Genomic DNA, 20065 nt, shown 5'->3' with positions numbered 1-20065 from the left:
ACCGATAGTTCTCCTTATCGACTATCGATATATGTATATCGATTCTATGGGCTCTTTCAATCGATAAATGCTCGAAATTTCACCACTCGAATGGCATCCCGTGCCCATTGCCCGCTTCCCGCTTCCCGATTCCCCACCATTTCTCCATTGCCAATGTTTTGCATTGTCTGTCCCCCTCCTTTCCCCCCTTCAGCCTTGCTTTCTCGCTCTCTTTATCTCTACTGCTGTTTGCTTTGCTCCCAGAAATGGGCGTAGTCGCTTGGTGGCGTGGCAGTGGGGCACTGACAGGGGGCAGGGCCCAGGGCCCAGGGGCCAGCGGCTTTTGGGTCCTGTTCGATGCTTGCCGGGCGAAACACTTTCAAGTGTTCATCATTTTCCGCTGCTAATGGCGCTCATTTATTTTATTGACAGCCGTTTCCGTACATTTTCCTCACTTTTTTGTGGCTCTGCCTCGCTCTGTCCGCCCCTTGCCTCGCCCTTGCTGCCTCTCTGTTTGGCTATCTCTCGCTTTTTGTGGCATCCAAATGGTTGCAAATGGAGCAAAGGACTTTTCCCATGGCGTAAAGTGTGCAAATTAGTTGATTTTTATGAGTGGAGCGGCGAACCCGCGACCTGCGACACCTGAAACGAATGCGAATGCGAATGCGATTCAGAGGGAGAGGGAGAGGGACAGGGAGAGAGCACTGATGCGTAGATGCGTAGTGGTAGATACTCGGGCAAATAGTAATACCGATGCGATGCGATGCGATGCCATCCAATAAATACGAAGCAATTTGCATGCGGCGGCTGCTTACTGGGCCATAATTAATTTCCCTTAATTTCTTTTCGCTGCTGTTGCTTTTGCAGACTCACTCGAAGGCTGCCTGAGTAATTGATAATATTGAATGCTGCCGGACGCACAGCCTCTGCCAGGACACTGCCGCCTGTACACTGAAATCCATTAGTGAGTATAAATTAATCCTTGTATAAATCATTAACAAAAACAACAACAGCAAGAGGGAAACGGGAGGGGAAACGGGAGGGGAATGGGGAAACGGGAAAAAGAAATCTGAAATCTGAAATCTGGGCCAAGCGTCGAGCAATGCACTGGCCAGGGCAAAGCAAAAGGATCTCCTCCCCGTATCTGTATCTGTATCTGTATCTGTATCTGTATCTGTGTGTGCGTGCAGGTATCCGGCCTGCACTTTTTGTGTGCGTAAGTTTTAATTGAAGGCTTTTACATTTGGCTTTGCGGCGATAATAATTAATAATTGAAGGCGCTATCGTTGCCACTCTGTAGAAATGCCTGCCTGCCTGCCCGCCTGCCCGCCTGCCTGTTGCCACTCCCACAGGGGCGTGGCGGGGGGGACACAAAGTCTGCGGCCTAACCACACGAGACTCCACCCCCATCCCCACCCCCATCCCCACTCGCAGCATATTTCCATCTCTCTTACGACTTAACCGCAAGGAAAACTGAATGGCTTTCACTCGCCACTCCCCGCCCGCTTTCACACGCTCGTCTGGGGAGTGGGGGGGAGGAGCCAGGGTTCCAGGGCCCCTCTCGAGGCTCCTTCGAGTGCCTACAAGGCCACAAGTCCACGATCAATCCACCACGTTCCCGCGAGCATGTCTGATCGTCGTGGCACCTCGGAGGCACCTCCCCAGCCCGGTCGCAGCTCAACTTTGGGAAATTTCTTTGTGCAAAACTTTGGGCACTCCGCAGCCCAAAAGCTAACAAGTTCTGCCCCCCCCCTCCCCCCCTTTCCCTCTGTTTTCCCTGGGGAGGATTTTCCTTTGTGACTCTCTCGCTCTCCGGCTCTGATGCTTGGATTTTTCGGGGCTTTTTGCGGGTTTTGTAATATTATAATTTACGACTTTTTGACAAATTATCGGCATAAAGGAACATAAATAAAACGTGTTTGCCAAACGTCGACAATCAGCGTAAATTTCAATAAATTAATCATTTCGAGACAGCCACAAATTGTTGGGGGATTGGGAGGGGGGGGAGGGGGGGGGGGCACGCTGTGTGGGGCAAGCAACAGGCGATTGGAGCAGGCGATTCAATTACAGAACCGAAGGCAAAATTTCATCAATTCATAATTCAGTGATGGACCGTGCCACAAATCGATGCCTGCCACAAGTCCGCATCAATTTCCGTTCCGAGGCGCCTTCGCGGTCGGCTGCTAATTATTTGACGATTTCTATGGGGTGGCTCCTCCAGTGGCTCCATTTTCCCGTGCAATCTCCGGCCAATCTTTGACCGCATCCAACGATGCCAGAAACGCGAGCATCAAAACAGTTTTTTCCCCCCTCCCCTTTTTGGCAGCCGAAAAGTGCAACCAAATTGAAAGCAAAGCCAAGCCATCAGCCGACATGTAATTGCTGCCACAGAAGGGGACACAAGGGGGCACAAGGGGACGAGGGGACATGTGCTAGGTAAACCTCATTTGTGGGGCTGTGCCATATATTATGTCAGAGGCGTCAGATAAGCGCCTCCCAGACGATGGGGCACGAAAGATTCGCCGGCGAATTTAAATCTGTGGCCCAAAATGGTGGCCTCCCAGCCCCCGACTGGGGTATACCCTTGCAGAAATCACTCCAGAGAGGAGAGGAGGGAACATATCTAGTCCATTCACTGCATGTTTCCCTCCTGTCAAGGGGCCCGGCATGCCATTAGTTGCAATTAAATCGTTTCTTCTTAATTTATAAAACTCTTTTGATGCGTACCTCCCCGTTTCCCCGTTTCCCCGTTTCCCCATTTCTCCATTTCATTTCATAAGTCTCACAATTTCGTACATTTCGTTCAATCATTTTCCAGGATTCTGCAGCAGCAGAGGCATCAGCAGACGCCACTCGTTGCTCAAATATTCATTGCATTCGAAGGAGTTTGTCCGTCTCCTGTTCTGTTCTGTTCTGTTCTGTTCCTCGCACTTGAAAAGTACTCAATTTTTGGCATGCCATGCCCCCCACCCCCTCCCTTCGACTTGCTCCACTGTCTCATTTTCTCTGGGCATCTCTTTTTGCCTCTAAACCTCCGTTGATACCGTTTTTAAAAGGTTTTTTTTATTCGATTACCTTGATACAAAATAATAATATAACAAAACTCCAGGAAAATACTATAAAAACACCATGTAAATACCATAAACAGTAACAAAATACACGAAATAATATCAGAAAAAAATACTAGACAAATACCATTAAAATTCCAGAATATACTAACAAAATACTAGAAATAGTAATAAAAGAATAACTGTAAATTGCAAAAACGAATATTTTGGAAAAATTATATAATACCAGAAAAATACTAGAAACTAGACCAACAGCCAAAGTTAAGCAAATAAAAGGAAAATATTATGAATATACCAGAACTTACTCAAAAAATACCATTAAAATATTAGGATATACGTAGAAAATATTAGGAAAATAATACAGGAATATTTGAAAATTATAAAAACGAAAAATTCGTTAAAATAACATGTAATATACCAGAAAAATACTAAAAAACAATGTATTAAAGTACCAAAAAAAAAGCTAAACAAATAACACAAAAATGGTATGCATATACCAGAAAATACTAGAAAAATACGATTTAAACGACAGGAAATACCAAAAAATACAAGGTACAAAATAGTACATAATAGTAAATAGTTGCTATATGCAATAAATACCAGAAAAATACTGCAAATAAAAAGTGGCTCTGATTATCGTACATTCTCGTATAGCCATTACTGGAGTGTTCTTCCCACTCGTTCCTGAGGGGTCTTGCCTTTTCCTTGGAGCTCCAGAGATCCGATAAAAGTCGAAGAAAATTCTTAGAATGGGAGTTTTAAGCGCTGCGGCCTTACAACAAGCCAGTCATCTTTCGGTTGAGGTCTGTCTGATCAGAAGTACGATCAGAAATAGTTCTATATTCTGCGATTACAGGGTATCGGCAGGTTCGCTTCTCCTTGCCTCTCCTTTTGTTTGGCGTACGCTTCTGCCAATGTTTTGCTTTTGTTTTCGGCTTCATTACATTGAAGCTTTGTTTTGCTTGGTGTTTTTTTATTTTTTATTTTGTTTTGTTTTCGGCATTCCATTTCCTTCAGTTGGTTTTTATTGTCTCTGTCTCTGTCTCTGTCTCAGGCCCCCTCTCCCTCTCCCTTTCCCTCTCCCCCTGTCTTTGTGTGTTTGTTCTTTTTGCTTGTTTGTGGAAATTAAGCTTTGAAAAATGACTAGCTTGCTGGCTCACAGATACACTGGAGCTGGAGCTGGAGCTGACACACACACACACACACACACACACACAGATGCAGTGCTGCACACATAAGTATTTGGAAAATTACTTTCATTTGTGTATGCGCTTCGTTTGGCTCGTTACTGTCGAAGGAGTTGCAGCAGTGGCAGTGGCAGTGGCAGTTGCTTTGGTCCTGCCGCTCTTTGCTCTCTCTCTCTCTCTCTCTCTTTCTGTGCCGTCTCCTGTGTCCTGTCTCCTGCTTCCTGTCTTGTTTTTGTGGCTTGCAGAGAAAGCATTTTCATTTATATTTAGTTCTTTCGCCTTTCGTCTGCTGCCAGCCACTTCCTTGGGGCCATTATCAAGGACCCTCCCCCGCCCCCTCCCCCTCCCCCAGCTCCTGCTCCGCTTTCTCTGCTTTCTCCGCTGTGTGTTGCATTTGTAAATTACAAAAATGAAATTAAGTTCACACTTTGTCATGTGGGGACATTTACGGTTTTTAATTGTTTGTGCGGACTGTACGGGCTGCCGGAATGTTGCCTGCATTTCGGTGGGTGGGTGGTGGGGGGGAGGAGCTTGCTCCTTAAATGAGTAATGAATGCCTCTTGTTCGTGCTCGTGCCCGGGCTCGTGTTCCCATCATTTCTCGAGTTCTCTTATGTACATTAATAATTTCGTTAAATATTTGCCCTCTTCCTCTACACTCTTACATTCGTGTGTGTGTGTGTGTGTGTGTGTGTGTGTGTGTGTGTGTGTGTGTGCTTTTCTAATTAGAAATTATTCTTGGTATTATCTGAAGGACCCATCCTCACGTCCCCTCGAAACTTGAAACTCTTCTCTTCACTGCCTTGCATACACGTATCCTTTGTGTCCTGGGCATGTCCTTTGGGGTATGGCCGGCATGCAAATTATCGTGATTACCGTCTGGCAATCGCATGTCCTCTCCCTCTCCCTCTCCCTCTGCTCAGCTCCGCTCTGCTTATAATTTTTTTTTGGAATCCGAGTACCAGTCCCACGAAATGGATTGTGCGGCGGGGCTCCCTGGCTCTCTCCAACAGGTTTGATGGTGATTTTCTTGCATTGTTTTTCCATGTCTCAATTGGTATAGGTATAATCTAAGGGGCTGTTCGAGGGATTGAGTTTTTATTCATTTATTATTACAACACAAATTTGCATATGCGATAGTTATGCCATTGACAGCACTCTTTTCAGTGATGTACGGATCACAGAAAAATATAAGAACACAAAAATACCAGAAAAGGATCCGAAAAACAAAAAAAAAAACCACTGGAAAAATAGCAGAAAAATACTAGAAAAAAACAGAAAAATACTAGAAAAATAGCAGAAAAATACTTGAAAAAGAGATACTAAAATAATACCAACATAAGCCTATAAGAAAAAGGAAAATCTAAAAAATTCAACATGGAGTATTAGAAAAATACCAGAAAGGTATCTGAAACAACAAAAACAATAGACAAAAAAATAATACCAAAAAAATAATAAAAACTACTAAAATAATATGATAGATGCAGAAAAAAATTACGAAACCGGAAAAATACCTGGAAAATATGAATGAATAATACCAAATAGTAAAGATACTGGAATAAACCAAGAAAAATATTACGAAAATACTCCAAAACATAAAAATACCAGAACGATAGACCAGAAAAATACCGTATTTGTATGGGGTCGTAGGAATCGCAGAGGAGTCTTGATTCATTTGAAACCGATTACCTGCTCCGATGAATCCTAATTGAATGATTCAAACGATGGCTCGTGGCTCAGATCCACTTCTGTGTCGTGCTCAAATCTTGGGATTTCATTCGAATACAAACTTGAAGCCCCATCACCGTCCACCGTCCACCGTGTTTCTCCCCCTCCCCCTAAGCACACACTTAAGCTGATCCTGGGGATCTGGCAGCGTAATTCACTCAAAACAAAAGGACAACAACCACAGCAGAACGGAGCAGAGTGGAGCAGAGCAGCCATTGGCAGTGTGTGCTGGTAGGGGGGGGGTGTTGTGCCACAAGAGGAGTTTGCTACAAATTACGAAAGCACTCGACTTCCGTTCAACTAAACGGATCCCCAAGTCGCAAAGTTGCATTCATATGCCACCCCATGGCAGGCCACGCCATGCCCCTCGTACCCCCCCGCCGACTGGCTTCGGCGCAGGATTACGCATATGCACCGCGTGGCTGCTGCTGCCGCCACTCGCACTTGTAGCGTCTTTGGTGTGGCACAAATGAAGTTAGGGCGCGTTGCAGGAACAGGAAGTGCATGAAAAATTCATTAGGGCCCAGCCTCCGCCCTGGCACCTACTCTTTTCCGCAAGTTGCATTTGGACTGACTGACTGACTGACTGACTGATGATGGAAAGCCCTTCTTCCACATGGAAATCTCCTGAGAAAGGGAGAGAGAGAGCCGCCACATGCGGAGGGGGCGTATGAGCAATATTCAAAGTCACAAAAACTTTGGCCATGAGTGCACTCACTTAAGGCCAGAGGAGCGGAAAGGAAACTTGTGGGCTATCTGTGGCAATAAAAGCGAACCGAGAACACAACTTGCCACAGAACGAAGGGGGGGACGGAGCGGCGGAGGGGCGGAGCAACTGCTTGCAACTTTCTTATCAAAAGTTCAAATAATAAAACGAACTTGCAATGTCAGCCAAAATAATTAGAGACTCTCCTCCTCTGCCTCTCTCGACCCCCTCTCGAGCATCTCCAGACCATTTGGTCAGTACGACATGATGACTGTGTCAGTGGCAGCCGTAGGGGTCATCAGAGAGGGGAACGCGAGAGGGGGGGGGGGGTTTATAGGTAAGACTGGGGTCCCATTCCTGCTCTGGACATAAGCAAAACTTTTGCGGCAGGCGACAAACGGCAGGGGGGAAGCACGAGGAAAAACTAGAGAAACCGAAATGCAATTTTTATTTCTTCTTGTGGGTAGGGTGATAGAGGGAGGGAGGGGGGGAATCATCAACTTGCCACACACTGCACTCGCATACAAAGTACACAAAGTTTGTGCCCCCCTCCAGCCCCGTCCCCCAGCCCCTACGCCGAGGGGGGGTGGCATTACAGCGCAGCGACGAGTCAAAGTAATTTCATTGTTGTTCCAAAATTGTTCCTCCCTCTTTTGGCGCTTTTGTCGTGCACTTATTTATTATTTGGCTAATTCGCGCATTGCCAAAGTGGCAGCATCCACGAAGCCGGGAAACCTCTGCGCCAGCCACAGCCACAGCCACAGCCACAGCCACAGCTCCAGCTTCAGCCTCGGCTTCGGGAAGAAAGAAAAGTAATGAAAGTGCAAGGGAAAAGTTTTCCCTGTTAGCCAAGTGGCGCTCTGCTGCTGCTCCTGGCTGCCTTTTTGCGTTGTCCAATTCTATTTCACATTTGCACAAAACTTTAAACAATGCCCACAGAACCGATAGACAGGGACAGAGATAGCCATAGAGAGAGAGAGCGGGAGAGGGAGCGGGAGAGAGGTGGAACTTTGGCAGCGCCTAAGAAAAGTTTTCCAGCTTCGTTTTGCCACAAAACTCTAAAGAAACAGGGAACCCCTCCAGCACAAGCCCCCGACCCTGCCGCTTGCAACTTGCAACTAATTTGTCTTAGACCCCCCCCCCCCCCCCCCCCCTTAGGCTACCCCTCTCCGCTTAACCCCTTTCTGGAGAGCCGCCTCCGTCGGGCGAGGCTTTTGTTTACAGCTGATTGTATTTAGCTTTTGTTTTCGGCCATTCGGCAAAAGTTCTGTCACATCGTTCGCCTCGGCTATGCTTCTGTGCCGTCCTCCGACCGTGTGACTGTGTGACTGTGTGACTCTATGGCCTAATGAATTGAAAGTTAAGCCCCAGACCGAAAGCGTAACCCCAGCCGGAAAAGCCATGCCTCCGCTCTCCTCTCCTCTCCTCTCCTCTACTCGCCGGACGGCTAATGTAGCTGAAAATTTCTATTGACTTGAATCTTCAACAGATTTACCCTCGAGGCCCTTGGGCACTCAACAACAACAGGGCGCAGGGCAAAGATGTTTGTAATTACAGAAAACGAGAAGGATAGAGCTACCAGAACGAGTTCTCCCACTAAGAAACGAGTGACGAGTGACGAGTGGGAATCGCTTGGACTTGGAGTAACGAGCGAATGTTTCATGAGCAGATTGATTGCGATCGACAGCTGATCGTTGGCTCCTTAGCAGGGAAGCAGGGAAACACGATGCTTGAAACACGATCGTCGGGGACACGAGCAGATCGAGCAGATCGCCTGTGCTCCTTCGCTTCCATGGGGGCACCTCAGAGAGCCACAATCGACCAAATTGAATTGAATTTTCGGTGTAACAATCGCATTGGACGTTGCGGTAGATACATATCTTGGCAGCCAGAAAATTGCTTGCCAGTAATTGAAGTAAGCAATAGACAACAAAACAGGGATTTCCGGGCTGCCTTTCAACGGCATTCATTCCGATGCTAAGCTCTGCCATACAATAAATTTCACAATTTGTGGGACTCTCTTAGCAATCCAAGCCCCACCACTCCGTACTCCGCACTCCGCACTCCGCACTCCGCACCCCGCAATCGACTCTCCACTTTCCTGTGGTCCTTTGGACTCCTGTGGAAGTCGTAAGCAAATGCATGAATCAGTGCAGGAGCAGGACAACAGGAGGGCATCAGCAGGACTCAACGGAGCGTGCGTAGCGTATGCCCCTGTTCCCGTTCCCGTTCCCGTTCCTGTTCGGTGTTCCATGCTTAACATAAATTGAAACAGTGGCCAGGCAACAATCTCCATCTCCATGCCCCATCATCGTCGGCATCGATGAGGAAAGCTCATCGATAACTGGATTTGCAGCAAACAAATCGCTGTGTTCCATTGCCCGTTCCCCCCCTTCCACAGTGGCGTCGGATCCGCATCCCATCCCATCCCATCTCGTTCCATTCCATTCCATCTAACTTATGACACTGGCGCGTGTGTTTTTCGGCAACTTCATTATCGATTGCTGATCCCTGGGATTAGATGCGAACAGGAAGACAATGCGTGGTATCCCCACCATCCAGCAGCCAGCACCCATCTTCTTCCATCCTGCCCTTCCTGCCGTACATCCGTTGCGGCGCACAAATTTGTCCACAAATTAACACAAAGCGTGTGGAGAGCGGCAGGGCGGACGGACCCCTGCCTATCGCCCATCGCCCATCGCCCATCGGTCGTCGGTCGTCGGCCGGCGTCCACTCCCCCCTGAATGAATAGTATGGAGAATGGAGCACCTAAATTGTACCAGTTAGCATTTACGTCCCAACCACTTGCCACCGCCCCAGCACCGCACCACCCCAATGGTCGGCTGACCAGTTTTGGTAGGCACTCGCACATTTGCTGGTAACATTTATCGCCGGATTTCCACTGTCATGCCGAAATGTTCAACAGAACATACACAAACATTCAGGGTGCCTCCACCCACCCACACACACACACACTGAGAGGAATCCAAGGAGGGAGATCCATAGACGTTCGAGAGGATTGAGTTTTTTGAATGGATCGTATGGGGATGGGTGTTCCCGAAATATACCAAAAGAATACCTAAGGAAAAAACACGCCTGAAAATACCATGAATATACTAAAAAAGTTATCAGAAATGGCCTATCAAAATGCCAGAAATATTACAGTACAAATACCAGAAAATACTAGAACACATACCAGAAAAATACTAAAAATTATTTTAAAAAATACGCAGAAAAAAAAACAAGAAGAAAATGATATAAAATATACCAAAAAAGAAGGGAATAAACACCAAAAATACTAGACATATCAAAATAATACTAGACACATGCTAAAATAGACACATGTTAAATACTAGCATTATACGCGCTAAAAAATACTGAAAACAGAGTCTCTAAAATACCAGAATGGCACTAGAATAATCCCAAATTAAAACCAGAAAACTGTCTATAAATTGCCAAAGGCCTAAACTCTGGGGAGGCACCCAATGGGAGACTGAGACTCTCTTGTGCTCAGTGCCCAATTTTTCTCAGTGTACGTGCAGGGGGCTGCGACGGGCAGGGGCAGGGAAGGGGTGGCTGGCGGGGAGTATCGCTTGTTTTGCGGCCTATCGTTTAGTCTCGTATGTTGAATAGAAATAAATTTGCGACTTAAGTCCTTGCGCGCATTAATTCGGCCTAATGTCGTGTAGTCGCATCCGCTGCCCCACAGTCCCCCACAGTGCCCCACAGTGCCCCACATTCCACGGTCCCTCGGCCTAACATGAGTTGCTTACACTGTTTTCGGACTAACATTTTATTTATGACCAAAACACACACACACACACACACATGTGGCAGGGTGGCAGTGAGAGGGTCCTTTGTCCGTTCGTGTGACCGCAGTCAGTGGCATAAGCTAAAAGGAGAGTGGGGGAGGGGGTGGAGAGTGGGACGAGGTAACAAATCTCTGGCACCAATACCAATGCATGGTCCAGTCCTCCGGTCAACAAAGCCGATTTATGGATTGCATGTATGTCTCTGGCTCTGTGTGTGCGTGTGTGCGTGTGTGTGTGTGTGTCCTGCTTGTGGGCAGGACATTCGAAATGCGTGACATGCGTGCGTTGGGGCTATTAAATTATTTGTAAACAATTTTTGATATCTGATTTTATGCACACACACACACACACACACATACAGACAGTCCCTTCCGTCATAACTGTAAGTCGTTCTACTCCGAAAAAAAGAAAGAATAAACTCCGAATGTCCTCGCATATTCTTTTATGTTAATTCAAAGTCGTTTTCCCCCAGGACAAAAGGCGGAGGAGACCCTCAAGGACAGCAAAGGGTTCGGCACCGAAATCTCGATTCACTGAAAAACAACTGCAAAGATATGACCTAATGTCGGTATTAATTTGGTATCACTCAGGGATCGTTTATTTTTAGTATGTCTGGTATTTATTATTCCACTTTGTTTGCATACTTCTGTTACGTTTTCTTTTTTGGTATTGGTTCTTGATGACATTATTATTATTTTTTTTTTTTTGTAATTATTTGTATTTAATGTAGTATTTTAATGGTATTTTTTTAGTCTTCTACGCCTTTTTTCATCTAATAGGTTTTCTTTTTTCTATTTGTTTTTTTGTGTGTTTTAGGTATTCTTTTTCTTTTGGTATTTATCCGTAATATGTATGTGTAGTATTTTTGTGTTTTATGGGTTTTTTGAGTATTTTTTTTGGTATTTATCTAGTAGATTTTTTTTATATATGTTTTGATATTTTGTATAGTATTTTTTTTTAAATTTTTATGGTATTTTTCGGTATTTTTATAGTATTTTTTGTGGTATGTTTCTAGAGTTTTCTTTTTATAGTAAAAGATCTTTAAGCGAGTCGTATCTTGGCATTCTTTCGAAATTAGTCAAGTCTTCATCCATTCGTCCGTCGGTCGATGGGTGTTTCTGCCTGGGCACCTTCTAATCATATATGATATTTAAAGACACTATTTCTAGATGTATTCTATACAGCATTTCCCAATGTCACATTATTCTGCGTGTTCCGAACGTTGCATCAAGTCCCTCAGTGCCTGCCCCATGGTCAGGGTATTCGCAAATTTCACCGCGTTGGCAGTTTTTGTCTCATTGTTTATTTCATGGCTTAGCGGCGGACGGACGGACGGACGGGCCGGCCGCATTTCCCTTTTGGATGGAAATTGTCGGCCAAATGGCATAAGTAGATAATGGCTCATATTGCGGATGTGGATGGGCGAGGGGGCAGGGCTGGGGACGGGACCTAATCGGAAATTATAGATGTTTCTATTAACTAAAAGAAAACCTAATTTGCGACGTGAGATTTGAGGTTTTGTTTGGGGCTGGGGGCTTGGGGCTTGGGGCCGGGATTCAAGTGAAATGTGTGTGGCTTTAGGGGATGCAGCGGGAGGGGGAGGTTGTTGGGGGCTTCTATTTATGCAGCTGGCTCCTGGCTCCTTGGATGCGATTTCCATATTGTTCCCTTTCGAATTTAATGCATTTCCAATGGTTGCATTTCGTTCGGCTTCTGCTTCTGTTTTGTTTTGCAAATCCTTTGATCATTGATGCATTTTTGCAATTTCCAATATCCAATATCCAATTTCGAACCAAAAATCCAACGTCAAATCCCACAAAATCTCCAAAAACTATTCGCTAATTCCGGCCGCACTTTCACCACTAAATTTCACTCGCATTAGCCCTAACCGATAGTTTCGGTCGTGGCCTTTAATCCCCGACAAAATGCAGGCAGCAAAAAAAAGGCTCTCCTCCGCCTCCTCCTCCTCCTCCTCCTCCTCCTCCTCCTCCTCCTCCTGTTTTTTTTTTGTTTTCTGTGGGGAGAAAGCGGGCTTAATCGAATATCGCGCATACGCAGCGTTGGCCGCCTGCCTACCTCCCGGCCAGTGGCAGCCGCTAATGCAGCAAAAATTATATTTCTGGCATTAAATCTGCATATTTGATGGCCCTGGACGACCCCTGGAAAAGCTGGCCCGAAATTGCATACGAAATCAAATTTCCAAGAGCCAAATGAGCCTCGCCAAATGGTAGCCGGGACGAAGAAGAACCTGCCGCCGTGCGGCGTGTGCCACCACGAAGAAGAATAGTAAAGTGCTGGATGGATGGATGCCCCAACAGGTAGACAGCAGCAGCAGCAGCAGCAGCCACAACTCAGGGGTCGGTCGTGTGCGGCTGCATCACGAAATAGCATAATATTGACTGGGAAAAACTATTAAGCTGTCAGTCGGAGGGCTACCTGCAGCCAACATATTGCCAGGCTTACGGCTCCGCCACAGGCCGCAGGCACTGTGACTGCCTCTGCTTCCACCTGGTTGCACGCACTGCAGAGCTGATTTTCCGCCAGACAAGGCTCTATTTGAAAGAGATGGAACATATGTGGAGAGCTCGGATGCATATGAGAACCAAAGCAGCATCTTTATCCTGAAAATGGCGTCAATAAGTGCCCGGAACACGTGTTTCAATTGAGTTTCGATCATTTTTAAAGATTTCATGTATATCGATTATTAATCGAAGGGTCTTATTTATCGTTAGCCATTTCGAAATTGCCCCTGGAGACACTTACTGCCTAGCTGCTGTGCCTGGACCCATGTTTCAATATAATATCGATAATATCCAGTGATTTGATGTATATCGATCAATAATCGATGCCATACGTTTTGTGGCTTGAACTAAGTGTTTGTTAAAGCCCTTGTTTTCTGCTTCCATTGAATGTTCATCGAATTAACTGTAAGTATATCGTTTAATAATCGATCCGAGCTCTGTCCAAGCGCCTCGATCCGCGCCTGAGAAGGAGACGAGTCTGTGAGGGGAAGGATGCGCCTGTACAGGCACCTATCGCGTGCACAACAGTGCAGATATCACAGTCCGTTTGGAATCAATAAAAGATTACTCTGGCACGCTGATTTCCAGTAAGCGCCTGAGGCCACAGCAAAGTCGACGGCAACGCCACAAGCCTCTCAAGGTAACCAGACGCATCCATCCGAGCAGCCATCCATCGATTCATACCGCCAACTCGCATCCTCATCCGCACCCATGTGCACTCATACTTTTCAGCGAATGTATTCATAAACATTCGCCAGACGGAACACGAGGGCCGCCCGTGGCCCGCAGTCCGTGGCTGGGGATTCACGGAGTCGGAGTCGGATTCGGATTCGGCAACCAACAAGCGAGTGACAGAAGCACGTGCATATGTCTGTCTGTCTGACAGTGCCTCCACCCCTCCCTCCCTCCCTCCGTCCGGGTGGTGGAGAGGCGTTTTGGCCCTGTTTAGGGATTTCCGCTCGAATGCGAATTTGATATGCGCAATAAAATATTAAAAAACCAAAAGCACACAGGACGGCACACAGCACGGAGAAAAGCAGGACAAAAAAAAAAAAAAGAAGGGGCGCAAATCGACAAAATTGTTTTTAAAGCGCGTAATTCCGCAGACAAGGATTCTGGCAGTCGGTCGCACATCTGCATGCAAATGCCCGAGTGTGTGTGTGTGCCCCGAGTGTGTGTGTGTGCCCCGTGTGTGTGTTGTGGCAAAAGCAATATGGAAAACCCATAACGGGAACGCGGAACGCCTTTCGCGCATTCCAGACGCGTGGCGTGAATGAAAATGAACTCTTTAAATGTGATTCAAAGACAAAAGCCGCAAGTGCCAGTGCCATCGCCCAAAAGTAGGCACCGAAAAGCCCAGGACCCATGATCCTGCCAGAAGAATCTTCTGTGCTTATAAATACGAGATTCGATAAAACAGTCGATTAAATGGCAATTAACACAAGTCCTTGGCCCCGAGCCCCCTGGGGGGGGGGGGGGTTTGTGTGCCTCGACGGACGGACGATTCGATCCTTAATCAAATCACTTGAATTTCTCCGGGTCAAAGTTGGCCAAACACCAAGTTTCAACGATGATGATAATGGGGTTTGATGGGTGTATTTCCCAACGGGCAAACCCTTTCATAGCCCAACCGCAGACCCACAATCTCCGGCCACGAATAATAAAAATGATTTAAATCAAATCATCGGCAGCGGCAGCGGCAGCGGCAGAAACAACAGCCACCGGCAATGGACTGTGAAATGCGGTGGCCAAACTTGCCCCAAAATGACCAGCAATCGCCCGAGAGGGGCTGGGGGTGGGGGTTGGCCAAAAGTTTGAGGGCAAATGCAAATCGGAGACTGGACTGGGGCATAATTGTCATTCAAGTTAGTTTTAAATGCGCCGCCCGCCACTTGGCCACACTTTTGTGACGAGTGCAAATTGATTTTTGTTGATGGGTGCTCCCCCCCCTACCCCCCCTACCACCCTTATCGATTTGCAATGAGAGATGCTGCTCCTTGCTGCCACTCTGCCGCTCTGGTGACGATGATGATGATGATGATGTCATTCGAATGCTCCTCGGCGCCGCACAGAAAAAAAAAAGAAGAAAACTTTGCACAAATTGCGGTGCAAATTTGCAACTTTCGCATAAAGTTTGACTCGAATTACCTAAGCGATGATGCCCCCGCCCAAGTGCCGGCAGGAAGTGGGTGTGGCCGAGGCTGTGGGGAAGTGAAAAGCGCAAAAGTGCGACTAGTTTGCCCGGAGATGCATCTTTGGAGGCCAGGAATCGAGAGTAAACAGGGCGGAATCATCCACTCGAAGGCCTCTCGATGAGTGGCGCGGGCAGAGGGCCCTCTAGTCCCCCGCATACACTTTCGTTACGCACTGTACTCTGCTCAGACAATTATTGTTTACGGCAGCCTGCTCAAATCGCGCCAAATCAGAGCCGAAAAGCCGACAGCCCGAAATGGCACAGAGACATCATTCCATATGCTAATGCGGGGGAGGGGGGTGCCAAAGGGGGGGAGCATATACAATTATGCCGCCGATAAAGCCCCCAAATACGAGGGAGTGTTACAGCGACCCCTTTGTGGGGGACCACGCAAAAACAAAGCCGGCAAAAAGTTGAAGGGAAAAATTCTGTGGCAAGCGGCGGCGGCGCCTTGGACGCCAGACGGCCAGGAAGTAGAGAGTAGAGAGTAGAGAGTAGAGAGTAGAGCCTGTGATATGGCTAATGTCGTTGTTGTGGGCAAAATTCAATTTACTGCATGACTCCATAAACACGAACACACACACACACACACACACACATCCCTCCTTGATGGAACATTCGAAGAGAAGGCGCGGCGACAGGGCCCGTGCCCCAGGTCCCTGCCACTGCCACTGCCCGCAGTGAAGCGTGCGAAAACTGCGTGTGTTGGCAGCTCTGTGGAGCATATAATCGACAAAACACACACACACACACGCAGAGTCGGCCATATTGCGTATACGCAACGCACACAACAATAGGCAGCAGCTTCCATGCCATCAGCCAACGGCAAACCGCTTAAAGCTAACGAAAATTGCCAGCGACAACATCATAAACTCAATATTCAATCCATTCGACTTTTTGCCTGTGCAGCCACCCTCCAAGGTCCCCCAAGGGGGCGTGGCTTCGTGCCCTTTCTATTCGATTTTCTTGACTTTTTGCTACCCATTGCCCATTGCCCATTGCCCATTGGGGTGAAAGGAGTAAGCGGCTACTCCTGGGCACTCTTCGAAGGCTGATGATCGCTGATCGAGGGCTCCCTCTCCCCTCTGGGGACTGCTCTCCCTCTCTCCCCAAATCCTGGGTAGCCCTTAGTCGTTCTTGAAGGCACGCACCGCTGTCATTGATTTACAGACACTGATTGTGTGTGCTCTGTGTTGTCCAGCAGCAGATTGATATGTGTCCAGAAGTGTGTGTGTGTGTGCGGGGGGGGGGGGGGGGGGACACTGCATTCGATATAGACATTCAATGCAAACGAAACACAGGAGTCGAGACCAGAGACCAGAGGCCAGAGGCGATTGTCAACAGATCAACAAACCCATGAAGGACCGGCGGCACTGAATGAATGAATGAATGAATGAATGACTGCCGGACTAAACTGATTGACAGTGCATCGGTCGAATTTTATGCAAATGCCAGACCAATCCAGAAATCAACTTTTTAGTTGTGTCTCCGGACGGGGGGCACTCCCTCCCGTCCGCCCTCGAATTTGCATTTGCATTTGCATTTGATGCCATTTCTGGTATTTCTGGTATTTCTGGCGTAATAAGCCCGCTACGAAAGCCCTCCCTTCCCCGAAAATCCATTTCCAAGTGCAATCGAGTGCGCGGCGACAATGATCTCCATGTGTCAGGACTGCGGCATGCCCCATGCCCCATGCCCCCATAACCGAAGCTGGGGCTGGATCTGACGGTTTGCTGAATAGCACAAAAAAAAAAAAAAAGAAAAGGACATGACATGACATCGACATCGACATCGACATGCAGGCCTCCGGCTCCTGGGCTCTGCCCTGCTCTGCTGCAGGACTATCGTTGCATTTGTGCAACGAATGAGTAAATGAATAACGATAATCAGGCGGATGGTGGGGCGATGGTGGAGCTGCCTCGACGGCCCCCATCGCCCCTCGATGGATCATCGCTTAACTTGTTCAATTCTCGTTCAACAAAAGCCGCCGATCGTTTCATCGTTTCATCGTTTCAGCTTGATGAACTCTCCGACGCTTCACGGCACTTTCCCCGGACAATCATGGCCCTCCGATTCGTGTATCAATTACCGATTAATTAATCCATTAATCGCTTATTTAGGCCCTGCCCTGTCCCGGCCCCTGCCCTTCCCCAGCCCCTACCATGCCCATGGAATGCGCTTAACGATTGCGGTTTTATTTGTTGGATCCATGTCCGGGCAGAGTACGCTCCGTGGTTGAGGCTCCTTCCTGACGGGTGAAAACATTTCAAAATTTATTGAAACTCAAAAACGAATTGCCACACCATCCAAGTCCCCTCAAGTGGGGACTAGAAAGGCGGAGCAAATCCCCGAAAACAGTCCCCCATGTGGAGATGCACCAGAGGTGTGGATTGTGGCTGTGGAGGCTCTCCGCCCGGAGATTGAATCAGAGAGGCAGAGGCTGTGCGGGGGTAAGAAGTTCCAGTGTTGCCTGCTTCCTGCCTCTGGGCTCTGCGAAAGGCGTGACGAGTCCACGGCGAAGATCCAATCTTCCTCTGTGGTGCCTGCGTCCTGCCTGTGACAATGGCCCTGGAGTCCATGGGAGTGCCTCTGCCTCTGTCTCTGTCTCCGTCTGGGAACGTCTGCTTCGTGATCGGATCGTCCGGATCTGCGGATGGGACAGGCACCAAAGGAGAGGCCTACTCGGGTCTGGCTTTCCGCGGAATCCGAAACGGAATACCCGTTTGATGTGTGATGCCTTTCGAGAGGTGCGCCTGGGCGTGCGAAGCGAGAGTGTGTCTGCCTTGGGCGCTGCGAGTGGGGTACAGGAGCCAGGCGCCAGGAGCCAGGAGCCAGGAGCTGCCACTGCCACACCGAGAGCTTACTCTAGTGCCCCGTGCCCGACAGCGGTTTTTGCTGGCCCGAATTCTGTCTCCTCCATCTGCATGGGAGATATCCACTCTGGCTCTCTCGGAGGACACTCCGTCTGTCTGTCTGTCTGTCTGTCTCTCTGCCTGAGAGTGCCTCTTTAGCGTGACTCAAGTGGCCCTGGGGGACATTACCACACACACACACACACACACGCACACGTGTCCTGCAGACGGGGTAGGGGGGCTTCGACTGGGTATCTGATTCTCCGATTCTCGGTCTGATTCCCATTTCGGGCTGTCAGCATCGTCGCCCATTGAGCGACTGCTCCAAATCTGACTGGCGTCGTCGTCGTTGCAAGACTCTTTGCCATTGATTTGTGGCACGGCCCACAGAGCCCCCACCCCCTCCCCTCCTGCTTGCTGGCTCCTTTCGTGCCACATTTCGGTTGATTGCCCATTTCGGGCTGCCCCACCCCCTGCCAGGCGGAGGCATTAAAAAACCAACAGAGTGTGGGGCCAGAAATTACGACTATCTGCTGAGTTGTTGTTTTTTGAAGTCAATACACTCTCTCCCCCCTCTCTGACCCCCTCTGTCTGCCGTCGTATCGAACGGAGGCAATCAGGGGCCAAATGTGGCACACAGACATATGCAGATGCTCCGCGGGAAAGGGGGGGGCGTTCCGTGTCGCCTTTTTATCAGTCATCACCATTGCCCCATACCCATACCCATACCCGTTCCCATCATCATTATCATCATCCAATAGCGTCATCATCATCGTCCTTGTCGTCCCTGTCGTCCCCGTCGTCCCCGTCGTCGTCGTCGCTGAATCATAAAACGCGAAGCGGCATAAAGTTTGCCCCGTCTTCAAACAGTTTTCAACGTACTCCCCGGGAACTTCCCGGCAAAAAGGAGAAGCTCGAGCTTCAAGCTAATAAAAACATTACCCCCACACACACTTCCACGCTCACACACACACACACACACACACACACGCACACACGCACACATGCGTGGGGCTTCAACTTCCAGTCATAAATAAATATTTCCTTGGCTAACATTTTAAGCAGATACTGGAGATCCCGAGTCCTTTACGCCGACGCCTACCACCCAGGACGCGTGCCAATTTGTTAATAGACAAAAACAGTGGTGGGGGGGGGGACTGCTTGGGGGGGTCCATTTCTGTGTAACTTTGAAAATGTTCACAAGATAACAAGGAGGCAAAGGGAGTGCCACAGAGCCGCAGAGCAGCCAAGGCAAAAGTTTTCTGGCCCAAGAAGCAGCTCATGTAACAATGGCCGGCCCCGTCTTATCACGCCAACACCACAGCCCCCCCCAGCCGCCCCCTTTGAGCCGCCCCCCCAAACCCACCACATTCTGAGTGGGTCATGGCTGATTGGCTGATTGACTTGCCAACGACCCGCGACCTACGGCCTGTGGCCCACTTAATTGTTGAGTACTCGTAAAACTATTGCCTCCCCCCCTCCCCCCTCCCCACCCTCCCCCTCCCCAAGGGCCGCCAAGTTTCTCTCTGGCTGCAGCGGAAGAGATAACCGCAGCATACAGGGAGGCGCACTGCTTGGCCCTGCTTTGCACTGCTTTCCACTTTCGCGCCTTAAATCTAGAATGTAAGTGGGTTCTTCCCTTAACGATTCATTCTAATCTGAGGTCTCCACGAGTATCTGTATCTGCGCTCCGTCTGTATATCTGTATCTCTGTATCTCTTCCATGTTTGTGGGTCTCTTGTAGGGCATTGAGCGCCTTGTGGGACTTCATTCCACCTGTCAAGGGTAGACCGCAGCCTCCTGCCTGAAAAGCAGTATCTTCAGATGGCACAGTGCCTCGTTCATGGCTATATTTCTAGATTCATTGGCACATCTATGGCTGAATCGGAAGAGTGAGTGAGTGCATATATCGATTCCGACCCGAAGGCAGCAGCTCCTAGAGAATACAGTATTTCTCGTAAGTGAATGCCGCACAGTCCATAGGCCACCGAAAGCTGGCACGGAGGCACGTGGCAGGG

General features: G+C 48.4%; 1 protein-coding gene across 1 annotated transcript in view; it reads left to right on the top strand.

Annotated features, from left to right (window-relative positions):
* The first annotated feature begins 850 nt into the window (after positions 1-850).
* The window catches only part of LOC6597792 (chaoptin), a 125199-nt gene continuing 105984 nt past the window's right edge, over positions 851-20065 (top strand). Inside the window, exon 1 of the mRNA XM_026990742.1 lies at positions 851-943. The gene's annotated coding sequence lies outside the window, so the exon portion shown is untranslated. The remainder of the gene's footprint in view (positions 944-20065) is intronic.

The sequence above is a fragment of the Drosophila persimilis genome, unplaced genomic scaffold (genome assembly GCF_003286085.1).
Source record: "Drosophila persimilis strain 14011-0111.01,24,50 unplaced genomic scaffold, DperRS2 tig00000606-arrow-arrow-pilon, whole genome shotgun sequence".
NCBI classification, from domain to species: domain Eukaryota; kingdom Metazoa; phylum Arthropoda; class Insecta; order Diptera; family Drosophilidae; genus Drosophila; species Drosophila persimilis.
This window is presented reverse-complemented; position numbering and strand designations above follow the sequence as displayed.